Source organism: Ranitomeya variabilis, chromosome 5 (genome assembly GCF_051348905.1).
Source record: "Ranitomeya variabilis isolate aRanVar5 chromosome 5, aRanVar5.hap1, whole genome shotgun sequence".
Taxonomy (NCBI): domain Eukaryota; kingdom Metazoa; phylum Chordata; class Amphibia; order Anura; family Dendrobatidae; genus Ranitomeya; species Ranitomeya variabilis.
In genome coordinates this window covers 135,988,351-136,000,071 of record NC_135236.1, presented here as the reverse complement: position 1 = coordinate 136,000,071, position 11,721 = coordinate 135,988,351, and positions in this window count along the sequence as shown.

The window sequence follows — 11,721 nt, the reverse complement described above, 5'->3', positions numbered from 1 at the left end:
AAATACGCCTTATATCATTTCCTCCCACAGCTTCGGGGGAAAGACGTCAGAGTCCTATCCGACAACACCACCACAGTGGCGTATCTAAATCGGCAAGGAGGTACGCGATCAGAGACTCTGATGTCTTCTGCTACAGAAATCCTAAATCTAGCAGAAAGTCACCTAACATCCCTTACTGCGCTGCACATAAGAGGAGCAAGCAATCAGCAGGCGGACTTTTTAAGCCGACACACCCTGAGACAAGGAGAGTGGTGTCTAAACCAGCAAATATTTCTGGACATAATATCTCTTTGGGGCCGTCCTCAGATAGATCTTTTCGCCACAAGGAAAAACAGAAAAGTCCGGAGATTTGCTTCCCTATCTCCAGCGGATCACCCGGACATTCTGGACGCTCTCCAAGCCCCTTGGCAGTTCAGTCTGGCGTACGCATTTCCTCCGATCATATTGCTACCTCAAGTTATACGCAAAATCAGAGAAGAAGGGGCGAGAGTTGTACTGATAGCTCCATTCTGGCCCAAGAGACCATGGTTCTCATGGCTACGGACCATGTCGGTCTCAGATCCTTGGGTCCTCCCCTCAACGCCCAACCTTCTCTTCCAGGGTCCGTTTTTCCACCCTCAGGTGGACAATCTCCACCTGACGGCCTGGAACTTGAGAGGCAGATGCTAAGATCGAGAGGATTCTTGGGGGGTTTAATTGATACGCTTCTCCATAGTAGAAAACCCTCCACCACAAAAATCTATACAAGAGTATGGAGAAAAATTTTTCAATTCCATACATCTACCAACACATCAGAGATTCCGATACATTCTATCCTGGAGTTTCTTCAAAAAGGGAGAGAACTAGGTCTAACTGTAAACACCTTAAAGGTTCATGTTTCAGCACTAGGAGCCCTCTATGGCCATAACATTGCGGGGGATAGATGGGTATCCAGATTTATTACGGCCTGCGAAAGAATGAATCCAGTTAACATACCTAGAATTCCACCCTGGGATTTAAATTTAGTCTTACAAGCCCTAACAGACTCTCCATTCGAGCCAATAGACTCAATACCAATTAAATGTCTATCACTAAAAACGGCCCTCTTGGTAGCACTGACTTCAGCTAGGAGAATCAGTGACATCCAAGCACTCTCTATAGATCCACCTTTTTTGTTAACCTTTCAGGATAAGTTAATTCTTAAACCAGACCCTTCCTACCTACCCAAAGTAGCGAAAAAATTCCACAGGTCACAAGAAATAATCTTGCCCACTTTCTTCAGTAATCCCTCCACTCCTGAAGAACAAAAATATCACACTCTAGACGTTAAGAGTAGTGTTAAAATACATTGAAAAGACCAGTAGCTGGCGACAGAGTAGGGCTCTGTTTATTTCCTTCCAGGGTGTCAAGAAGGGTCATGGAGTAACAAAAAGCACCTTATCCCGGTGGATCAGAGAGGCTATCAGACTGGCTTACTCCGCGAGGAAAGAAAACCCTCTGGAAGGCATAACGGCACACTCTACCAGAGCGATGGCATCCTCCTGGGCAGAGAGGGGAGACGTCCCGATTGAAACTATATGTAAGGCGGCAACGTGGTCAAATCCTTCTACATTTTATAACCACTATAGGCTAGACCTATCGTCAACTTCTGACCTAGACTTTGGCAGGACTGTCCTCAGCACGGTGGTCCCCTCCCTAGGTGATGGTCTCTGAAAGATCTCCAGTAGGGTGCTGTCGTGGCGAAGAGTAAAAAGCCGGATTACTCACCGGTAATACTCTTTTAGTGAGTCCACGACAGCACCCTCTTACATCCCTCCCTATATTAATATAATGCATATTATTTGAGTAAAATCCTTTTAATCATAAGCAAATAAGTTTAAAGAATGAAATAAATGATATTTGCCTAATATTGGCGGTCCTCCGGGTACTCTGAAATCAAAACTGAGGAGGAGAGGCGGACCGCCCCCTTTTATTTCTCAATAGGTTTCCTGTTCCTGCGGGGCGGATCCCTCTCTCCAGTAGGGTGCTGTCGTGGACTCACTAAAAGAGTATTACCGGTGAGTAATCCGGCTTTTTTGCAATAAAAAGCGTCTGTTAGTGTGTTACGGCTGCCAATCATAAAAATCCGCTAAAAAACCCACTATAAAAGTAAATCAAACCCCCCTTCATCACCCCCTTAGTTAGGGAAAAGTAATACAATTTTTAAAAATGTATTTATTTCCATTTTCCCATTAGGGTTGGGTTTGGGGCTAGGGTTAGGGTTTGGATTACTTTTATGGTTGGGATTAGGGTTAGGGGTGTGTCAGGGTTAGGGGTGTGATTAGGGTTATGGTTGGGATTAGGGTTAGGTATGTGGATGGGATTAAGGTTAGGGGTGTGTTTGGGTTAGGGTTTCAGTTAGAATTGGGGGTTTGCACTGTTTAGGCACATCAGGTCTCTCCAAACGCGACATGGCGTCCGATCTCAATTCCAGCCAATTCTGCGTTGAAAAAGTAAAACAGTGCTCCTTCCCTTCTGAGCTCTCCCGTGCGCCCAAACGGGTTTACCCCAACATATGGGGTATCAGCATACTCAGAACAAATTGGACAACAACTTCTGGGGTCCAATTTCTCTTTTTAACCTTGGGAAAATAAAAATTTGGGGGGGCTAAAAAAACATTTTTGTAGGAAAAAATTATTTTTTATTTTCATGGCTCTGCGTTATAAACTGTAGTGAAATATTTGGGGGTTCAAAGTCCTCACAACACATCTAGATAAGTTCCTTGGAGGGTCAAGGTTCCAATATGGGGTCACGTGTGGGGGGGTTTCTACTGTTTAGGTACATCAGGGACTCTGCAAATGCAATGTGATGCCTGCAGACCAATCCATCTAAGTCTGCATTCCAAATGGCGCTCCTTCCCTTCCAAGCTCTGCCATGCACCCAAACGGTGGTTCCCCCCACATATGGGGTATCAACGTACTCAGGACAAATTGGACAACAACTTTTGGGGACCAATTTCTCCTGTTACCTTTGGGAAAATAAAAATTTGGGGGGCTGAAAAACAATTTTTGTAGGAAAAAATGATTTTTTATTTTCACGGCTATGCGTTATAAACTGTAGTGAAATACTTGGGGGTTCAAAGTTCTCACAACACATCTAGATAAGTTCCCTGGGAAGTCTAGGTTCCAATATGGGGTAACCTGTGGGGGGTTTCTACTGTTTAGGTACATCAGGGGCTCTGCAAATGCAACGTGACGCCTGCAGACCAATCCATCTAAGTCTGCATTCCAAATGGCGCTTCTTCCTTTCTGAGCTCTGCCATGCGCCCAAACGGTCGTTCCCCCCCACATATGGGGTATCAGCATACTCAGGACAAATTGGACAACAACTTTTGGGGACCAATTTCTCCTGTTACCCTTGGGAAAATACAAAACTGGGGGCTAAAAAATAATTTTTGTGGAAAAAAAAAGAATTTTTATTTTCACGGCTCTGCGTCATAAACTGTAGTGAAACACTTGGGGGTTCCAAGCTCTCACAACACATCCAGATAAGATCCTTAGGGGGTCTACTTTCCAAAATGGTGTCACTTGTGGGGGCTTTCAATGTTTAGGCACATCAGGGGCTCTCCAAATGCAACATGGCGTCCCATCTTAATTCCAGCCAATTTTGCATTGAAAAGTCAAACAGCGCTCCTTCCCTTCCGAGCTCTGCCATGCACTCAAACAGTGGTTTACCCCCACATATGGGGTATCAGCGTACTCAGGACAAATTGCACAACAACTTTTGGGGTACAATTTCTTCTGGTACCCTTGGGAGAATAAAAAATTAGGGGCGAAAATTTCATTTTTGTGAAAAAATATTATATTTTATTTTAACGGCTCTACATTATAAACTTCTGTGAAGCACTTGGTGGGTCAAAGTGCTCACCACACATCTAGATAAGTTCCTTAGGGGGTCTACTTTTTAAAATGGTGTCAATTGTGGGGGGTTTCAATGTTTAGGCACATTAGTGGCTCTCTAAAAGCAACATGGCGTCTCATCTCAATTCCAGCCAATTTTGTATTGAAAAGTCAAATGGCCCTCCTTCCCTTCCGAGCTCTGCCATGCGCCCAAACAGTGGTTTACCCCCACATATGGGGTATCGGGGTACTCAGGACAAATTGTACAACAACTTTTGGGGTCCATTTTCTCCTGTTACCCTTGGTAAAATAAAACAAATTGGAGGTGAAGTAAGTTTTTTTAAATGTTCATTTTTTTTTTAAACATTCCAAAAATTCCTGTGAAGCACCAGAAGGGTTAATAATGTGATTGAATGTGGTTTTGAGCACCTTGAGGGGTGCAGTTTTTAGAATGGTGTCACACTTGGTTATTTTCTATCATATAGACCCCTCAAAATGACTTCAAATGTGATGTGGTCCATAATGAAAAATGGTGTTGTAAAAATGAGAAATTGCCAACTTTTAACCCTTATAACTCCCTAACAAAAAAAAAATGTTGGTTCCAAAATTGTGCTGATGTAAAGTAGACATGTGGGAAATGTTACTTATTAAGTATTTTGTGTGACATATCTCTGTGATTTAAGCGCATAAAAATTAAAAGTTGGAAAATTGCGAAATTTTCAAAATTTTTGCCAAATTTCCGTTTTTTTTCACAAATAAACGCAGGTAATATCAAATAAATGTTACCACTATCATGAAGTACAATATGTCTCAAGAAAACAATGTCAGAATCACCGGGATCCGTTAACGCGTTCCAGAGTTATAACCTCATAAAGGGACAGTGGTCAGAATTGTAAAAATTGGCCCGTCATTAACGTGCAATACACCCTCGGGGCTTAAGGTGTTAAACATATTTTATTGGGTTCAGGTCTGGAGACCCCAGGACCTTGAAATGCATCTTATGGAGCCACTCCTTAGTTGCCCTCGCTGTGTGTTTTGGGTTATTGTCATGCTGGAAGACCCACCCATAACCCATCTTCAATGCTTGTTTGGTTGTTGGCCAAAATCTCACGATCCATAACCCCATTCATTCTTCCTTTAATGTGGTGCAGCTGTCCTGTCCCCTTTACATAAAAGCACCCCCAAAGTATGATGTTTCCCCCACCATGCTTCATGGGTTGGGATGCTATTCTTGGGGTTGTACTCATCCTTCTTCCTCCAAACATGGGAGAGTGGAGTTGATACCAAAAAGTTCTATTTTGGTCTCATCTGACCACATGACCTTCTCCCATGCCTCCTCTAGATTATCCAGATAGTCATTGGTGAAGTTCAAATGGGCCTGCACTTGTGCTGGCATGAGCAGGGGACCTTTCATGCCCTGCAGGATTTTAATCCATGATGGTGTAGTGTGTTACTAATGGTAAAGTTTGAGACTGTGATCCCAGCTCTCTTCAGGTCATCTTGTGTAGTTCTGGGCTGATTCCAGACCTTTCTCAGAATCATCCTTATCCCACGAGGCAAGATCTTGCATGGAGCCCCAGAGAGAGGAAGATTAACAGTCATCTAGTGCTTCTTCCTTTTTCTAATAATTGTGCCAACAGTTTTTGCCTTCTCACCAAGCTGCTTGCCTATTGTCCTGCAGCCCATCCCAGCCTTGTGGAAGTCTACAATTTTGTCCCTGGTGTCCTTAGACAGCTTTTTAGTCTTGACCATGGTGGAGAGGCTGGAGTGTGATTGAGTGTGTGGAGGTATCTTTTATACAGGTAACAAGTTCAAACAGGTGCAATTAATACAGCTTCTGAGCACAGAGTAGGAGGGCTTCTTAACCCCTTTACCCCTGAAGGTGGTTTGCACGTTAATGACCAGGCCAATTTTTACAATGCTGACCACTTTCACTTTATGAGATAATATGTTTATGTGGATCAACATGTTAGGGCATGTTAGGTTAAGCTTTGGGATGAACTAGATGGATTTAAAGTCTTCCTTCAACCTTAATAACTGTTACTATGTAATAACTCTGGAACGTTTCAACGGATCCCGGTGATTCTGATATTGTTTTTTTGGTGACATACTGTACTTCATGGAAGTGGTAAAAATTATTTAAAGGGAATCTGTCACCCCATTTTTGGCCTAAAAGCTGCGGCCACCGCCATCAGGGGCTTATCAACAGCATTCTGTAATGCTGTAGATAAGCCCCGATGCAACCTGAAAGATAAGAAAAACAAGTTAGATTATACTCACCCAGGGGCGTCCCGGTGTGGTCCGGTCTGATGGGTGTCACGGTCTGGGTCCAGCGCCTCCCATCTTTATGCGATGATGTCCTCTTCTTTGCTTCCTGTCGCGGCTCCTGCACAGGCATACTTTATCACTGAAGAAAAATGGTATTGTCCAAGCTCCTTAAACAAATTCTTTTATTGAAGACATATTTAAAATTACGCTTTTCGATCTGATACGATCTTTATCACAGCTGCTGTGATAAAGATTGTATCAGATCGAAACGCGTTGCTGGACTATTGGCATGCTAGTGCACCATCACAGAAGGAGGATTTAGCCGCTTTTGTAATTTTAAATATGTCTTCAATAAAATAATTTGTTTAAGGAGCTGGGACAATACCATTTTTCTTCAGTGCTACTACACGTCGGGTTCAGACGAAGTCCCGTGCACCTGCGGCTGGAAGTGGTGAGCTGGCTAGGGCTTCCATGCCTGATTTTTCTTTCTGTTTTATCCAGTACTTTACTTCACTGCACTACTTTGCTCTGCCCTCAACAGGGCAGATAAAGTACGCCTGCGCAGGAGCCGCCACAGGAAGCAAAGAAGAGGATGTCATCGCATGAAGATGGGAGGCGCTGGACCCGGACCGCGATGCCCATCGGACCAGACCACCTGGGTGAGTATAATCTAGCTTGTTTTTCTTATTTTTCAGGTTACATCGGGGGCTTATCTACATAATTACAGAATGCTGTAGATAAGCCCCTTTTGGCGGTGGCCTCAGCTTATAGGCCAAAAAAGGGTGACAGATTCCCTTTAATATGACTTGCGTTTATTTGTGAAAAAAATGGAAATTTGGCGAAAATTTTGAAAATTTCAAACTTTGAATTTTTATACGCTTAAATCACAGAGATATATCACTCAAAATACTTAATAAGTAACATTTCCCACATATTTACTTTACATCAGTACAATTTTGGAAACAACATTTTTTTTGTTAGGAAGTTATAACGGTTAAAAGTTGATCAGCGATTTCTCATTTTTACAACAAAATTTACAAAACCATTTTTTTAGGGACTACCTCACATTTGAGGTCACTTTGAGGGGTGTACATGACAGAAAATACTGAAAAGTGACACCATTCTAAAAACTGCACCCCTCAATGTGCTCCAAACCACATTCAAGATGTTTATTAACCCTTTACATGCTTCACAGAAACTGAAGCAATGTGGAAGGAAAAAATGAATATTTAACTTTTTTTCACAAACATTTTAGTTCAGAACCAATTTTTTTGAGTTTCACAAGTGTAAAAAGAGAAAATGAACCACAAAAGTTGTGCAATTTCTCCTGAATACGCCAATACCCCATATGTGGGGGTAAACCACTGTTTGGGCGCACGGCAGAGCTCGGAAGGGAAAGAGCACCGTTTGTCTTTTTCAACGCTGAATTGGCTGGAATTGAGATCGGACGCTATGTCGCGTTTGGAGAGCCCCTGATGTGCCTAAACAGTGGAAAAAAAACCATAAAGGACACCATTTTGGAAACTAGACCCCCAAAGGAACTTATCTAGATGTGTGGTGAGCACTTTGAACCCCCAAGTGCTTCACAAAAGTTTATAACGTAGAGCCGTGAAAATAAAAAATCATATTTTTTCCACAAAAATTATCTTTTCGCCCCAAAATGCTTATTTTTCCAAGGGTAACAGGAGAAATTAGATGCCAAAGTTGTTGTGCAATTTGTCCTGAGTATGCTGATATCCCATATATGGGGGTAAACCTCTGTTTGGGTTCATGTCATGGCTCAGAAGGGAGGGAGTGGATCGCCCCCAGGCGCAGGGCAGTTGTCATGTTGGACGCTGTTCATACCAGGGCGTTCGACAGACAGCGGTAATTCCGCTTTTGTCCACTATGTGCTCAGTGGCGTCGGCTAGATTTTATCTAGCTGGTCCGTGGTTAATTTAGCTGGTGCTCGGATTGGAAGCTGGGCCATGCCCACTGCCTTTAAATAGTTCTCCTGAACATTGGGCGTCGCCGATTATAGCTTCTGTCTAGTGCTCGGTTATCTCGGTCTGGAGTGTGAGCTAAGTAGTTGGAGTATCGTTGCTGGTGGTGTATTTCCCTTTGTCTTATTTACTCCTTCCTATATTTGTATTTGTTTTGCCCTGCGCATTTATAGTGTATTCCTGAGTGACTGCGGCGTGGTGTATATTTTCCGTTATCCTTGTCTGTGCTAACTGTGGGTATTGGTGTATTAACTCTTCACTGGGTGGTGGGGTGGTGGTTTCAGCCTAGGGTCGAAACAGGAGATAGGGTGAGGGTGGAGGCCTAGACATGCACACCATCAGTGTAAACTCTAGGTAGAGGGTCAGTCAGGATTTCCCTAGTCTGAGGGAAATTGCAGGGGCCCGGGTTATTAGCTCTTGCCCACCTAGGCTTCCCGTGACAGCAGTGGGGTACTCGGTACCGGGTCCCTCTGTCTCAGTTCTGGGGATGTCACAGTGGCCCGACCCGGTCCGTGGCCCTGCTAAGGGGCGCCCAATTAAAGGATGTAGTTAGTCAAGTGTTCGTGACGCCACCTGTGGTATTCGGTCAGGGTGACCGACGCTGCTAAGGGTCCGCTGGGGTGATGGAATGGCAGCTAGATGGTATACCTTCCCACAGGTGAAGTATGTCCCCAGGGCTTCCCAGTAAGGTAAATGATGATGGTGTAGGTAAAGGTTTACCTTTTACTGTAGACTTCAGCGTCCACCATCCAGAGCACTGCTAACAGGGCTGGCTGAATCTGGCCGGTCCGAAGGCACATCCAGAGTTCCCTTTGCATGTGGAAATCAGTAGCCTTCCTACTAGCGCCTGTGTGTTGTAGTACTTCCCTGCTGAGCACCACAGGATAGTCCTCACAACTGTCGTGTATGTTTCTGATATTCTCTCTCCGTCCCCCAGATCAGGGGTGTCAAACTGCATTCCTCAAGGGCTGCTAACAGGTCGTGTTTTCAGGATTTCCTTGTATTCCACAGGTGATCATTTAATCACCTGCACAGAATGATTCCACCCTCACCCTATCTCCTGTTTCAACCCTAGGCTGAAACCACCACCCCACCACCCAGTGAAGAGTCTATCACAGTGATCAAAATGAACCAATAGGAAAAATTTCCTTTGTTGCCAGGTGCCGGCTGGCAGATCTCAGCAGGCGCACTGCGTGTGCGCCCGCCATTTTCTCACAGAAGAAAACGCCGGGGGACTTCATGGGGGATTCCTGGACACCATAGATACTCGGGGGGTGATCGGAGGACTGGGGGACCCTATTTCTCTCTCCTCTGATGTGCGATCACATCAGAGGAGAGAGAAAGTAAATGGAGAATCTGACCTTTTTTTTGTGGTTGCCGTTATACTGTTAATAACGGCGATGGCAACACTGGGGTTGGTGAAAACCGACCCGAATCATGTTCTCTGGGGTCTCAGCTACCCCCGGAAGCCGATACCCTGGAGAAAATCTGACTCTGGGGGCGCTATACACTTAAACCTCAGCGCTGTTAAAAAGCGGCGCAGTGGTTTAAGTACCCTTAACGGCCTGGGTGAAAAAGGCGTATCTGCGGTCGTTAAGGGGTTAAACATTTTTACAATTATTTAAAAAACATTTTTTTACTTTGTCCCACTATGGGACTATCATTTTTTGCAAACTGATCGCTTCTACAACATGGGGATGCAGCACCCATCCCCAGCTATAGAAACTGTCATCTATGCACTGACAGGGAAAGTTGTTAATCATGCACTGCTCATGATCAGCCAGTTTCCTAGCTCTGGTGACCCAGATGTCATCATCTGACTCTGTCAAAGAATCTTCCCATCATGTTAATTTTTTGCACTTGTTAGATTAGGCTCTCACTAATACTTAAAATGAAGGGGCCAGGAGTAGACAAAAAGTGACCCCTTTGTGCCTCCTCTTGGGTATGTTCTGCTAAATTAACAACTCTGCTTCATTCATATGAAGGGAGAAAACAGTTCCATGAACATGTTCTGGTCAGAGCAAATCAATTAGTAACAGAGTTTTATCTTCATATTAAATATGTGAAAGAATCATAAGGATGCTACATACCCCTGTATTTATAGGTGTAGTATCTCATCACCCCAGTATGGCGTTCTGCTAAGTGATCTCATACTCTGAAGGAAATCCTAGCCCCACAAATCTCCCAGCTGTGAGAGTAGGTGAGAAATAGAACCGAAATGTGTATCGTCTTGAATGCACATGGCAAAATGCCCACTAAGAGCGCAATGCTTTAGACAAAAATAGCTGATTCTGGGAGCACAGGAGGACACAGGGCCTGGAATCCAGTGAGCAGGCCTGAAATGCTGGCCTAAGATAGGACAGACGAGGATCACACTTTACACTTAACGCTTGTGCTTATTGGATACATGAATTATACATTAAGCATAGTCCATACAGCTATCTAACAGCACTATTACTGAAATTCGTCCTCATTTACCACACTGATAGAAATAGTTATATATATTATTGGATTTAATTATTGCCCTTCATCCTCCATCAGTAGTTATCAGGGATGAGCGAGCACTAAAATGCTCAGGTGCTCATTGCTCAAACCAAGCAATTCCTAATACTCATGCTCGTTTCGAGTAACGAGTATAATGGGAGTCAATGGCAAACCCGAGCTTTTTTCTGGCAGACCCTTCAAAGCGGTCTGAGGGGCAGTGAAAATGTTCAAATGGATGTAAAAAGTGCTGAATAGAAGGCTAACAGCATGGGGAACACCCCTGGAAGCATCTCTGACTCCCAGATCGCTGCTGAGAACGATAGTGTCACACTTTCTCTCCACTTTAAGGAGTGATAATAAAATAGTCCATACACGAGAAATTGCATTTTACAGGGAGAAAAAATGTTAAGAAACATTTTTTCCTGTATAATGACTTGTATATAAAGGCAAAATTTAAAAAGGATTTTAAAAAATCTATAATTTAAAGCTAAACTGTCAGCAGGATTTTGCTCAGTAAACTACAGACACTGTCAGGTTGCCGCTGTTATACTGATTAAAAAGATACCTGGGTTGAAGAAATCCACATGGTGGTTCTTGTGTAGTCAGTGTTAAAAGTTGTCAGTTAATTATATGCTCGTGCTCTGGGGTGGGACTGTAGGCAGAGACTTATCTACCTGCTCTAAGCCAGAGAAACCAAGGAAAGACCTGCCCACAGGCCTGCCCCGAAGCACAAACGTGTTCCTCATCAGAGAGACAGACTGTTCTTCGGTGCGGGCCTGAGAGGCAACAACTGGCCAGGCCTCATTAAAATTTTCATTATTACAAACCCTTTATGTGCTGCTGTCATCTGGTGATGTGGAAAAGTGTAGGCTAATCCAGGCTTTTTTGATCATTTTTATACAGTGAGCCTATCTGTATTCTCTGTTGACAGTCAAAAGCTTCTGTCTGTTATGATGCCCCTGGCGGCACTAATAACCCACTCAGACAAGACGCTAGCGGCAGGGCAACATAACACGTCCAAGGCATAGAGGGGCAGTTCATGCCAGGTATCCAGCTTTGAGACCTAAAAGTTGAAAGTCACACTGGAATTGGGGAGTACAGTGGTTTAGTCAGCCAAGTATTGCTTTACC